The following is a 2,125-nucleotide window of genomic DNA, read 5'->3' on the forward strand; positions in this document are numbered from 1 at the left end:
GTGGTGCGTGCCTGTAGTCCCAGCTACTCAGGAGGCTGAGAGAGGAGAATCGCTTGAACGCAGGAGACAGAGGCTGCATTGAGCAAAGAGAGTGCCTCTGCACTCCAGCCTGGTGACAGAGTGAGACTCCATCTCAAAAAAAGAAAAGAAACTCCCTTGTTAGTGAATTCTCAGGTCCTCCCTACAGACCAGACCTACTGTAAGACAACCTGTGATTTAACAAAGTCCCCAGGGAACTCCATGCACATGAAACATGAGGGCTCCAGTTACTGGGAGACAATTCCCCACTTGGAATTCTCGCCCTACTCCGTTTCTGTCACCACGGACTCCCTGTGATTCCGACTCTCCTTTACACGATGAATAGCCTTGGAAGACAGAGATCACATCTCCCTTCAGAGCAAAAGGCAGATTTGTTCCAATTTTTACAGAAGATTCCGGCTCCTGTGCTGTAACCTAAGCCCTTATGTCCTGAGGTTACCTAGAGCCTCTTCGTGTCACCTTGTGGGAAATGATTCTGAGGAAACTAGCACAATTGCAAACACCTGGTTACTGCTGCCGCTGTGACTAGTAAACATCCTTTGTCTCCGGTCCCAGAGTCTCCTGTCTTTAGCTAACATCCATGAAATTGTGGCAGGCATCTGGGTGCAGTGGCTCACGCCTGTAATCCCAGCACTTTGGGAGGCCAAGGTGGGCAGATAACCTGAGGTCAGGAGTTTGAGACCAGCCTGGCCAACCTGGTGAAACCCTATCTCTACTAAAAATACAAAAATTAGTGGGCCATGGTGGCGGGCACCTGTAGTCCCAGCTACTTGGGAGGCTGAGGCAGAATTACTTGAACCCGGGAGATGGAGGCTGCAGTGAGCCAAAGCAGCACCACTGCGCTCCAGCCTGGGTGATAGAGTAAGACTTTGTCTCAAAAAAAAAAAAAAAGTTTTAGAAACACTGACGAGTCCCCCCATTAGGAGAGAGATAGCCTCATCTGTTTGGTATTCATCCTTTCAGTCTTTCTCTATTAATGTATCTACATACAGGAAAACAAAATTGCCAGGGGTGTTGGCTCATGTCTGTAACCCCAGCACTTTGGGGAGGCTGATGTGTCAGGATCACTTGAGGCCAGGAGTTCAAGACTGCAGTAAGATAACCACCCTGCCCTGCAGCCGGGTAACAGAACAAGACTCACGCTCAAAAAAACCAAACGCCGGGTGCTGTTCGAAGCACTTTGCATATATCAACTCATTTAATCCTCACAACATCTGCAGAGAAACAAACTCGCCTCATCCCATTCTACAAGGAGTTTAAGGGGCTTGCCCAAGGTCACACAGCCAGTAAGTGGTGAAGCTGGGATTTGAACCAGGCATTGTGCCTCAAAGTCTATGTGTACTCACTCTACTATGGGTTACTCCCAGTTTTAAATGCCCTCTTTGCCTTTCCTAAGAGCCAAATGGTATCGGGGCTGGGCACAGTGACTCATGCCTGTAACCCCAGCACTTTGGGAGGCCGAGGCAAGCAGATCACTTGAAGTCAGGAGTTTGAGACCACCCTGGCCAACATGGTGAAACCCCGTCTCTACTAAAAATACAAAAACGAGCCGGGAGTGGTGGCACATGCCTGTAATTCCAGCTACTTGGGAGGCTGAGGCAGGAGAACCGTTTGAACCCGGGAGGTAGAGGTTGCAGTGAGCCAAGATTGCGCCACTGCACTCCAGCATGGGTGACAGAGTAAGACTCTGTCTCAATTAAAAAGAAAAAGAAGAAAGAAATGGCACTGGGACAATGTGAGGATCTTTGATTTTGTGTCCCCTACGTAGATATAAGTGGTAGTAACGTCCTCTCACAGTTTAGTGCTGAGAAAAAAACTTGTCTTTTTTTGTTTTGAAATGGAGTTTAGTTTTTGCTGTCCTGGCTGGAGTGCAGTGGCACCATCTCGGCTCACTGAAACCTCCACCTCCCAGGTTCAAGTGATTCTCCTGCCCCAGCCTCCCGAGTAGCTGGGATTACAGGCGTGACTTCCTCACATTAGTGTAAAAAGTTTACAGGAGACCCTTGTTTTGGACTAAGCTCCTCCACTAGGCCCAACAGGCCACACCAGCCAAAATGAAGTCACTTGTGGTAGGTACCCCGTAATC

Source organism: Sapajus apella, unplaced genomic scaffold (genome assembly GCF_009761245.1).
Source record: "Sapajus apella isolate SASKATOON/1434 unplaced genomic scaffold, GSC_monkey_1.0 scaffold136, whole genome shotgun sequence".
Classification (NCBI taxonomy): domain Eukaryota; kingdom Metazoa; phylum Chordata; class Mammalia; order Primates; family Cebidae; genus Sapajus; species Sapajus apella.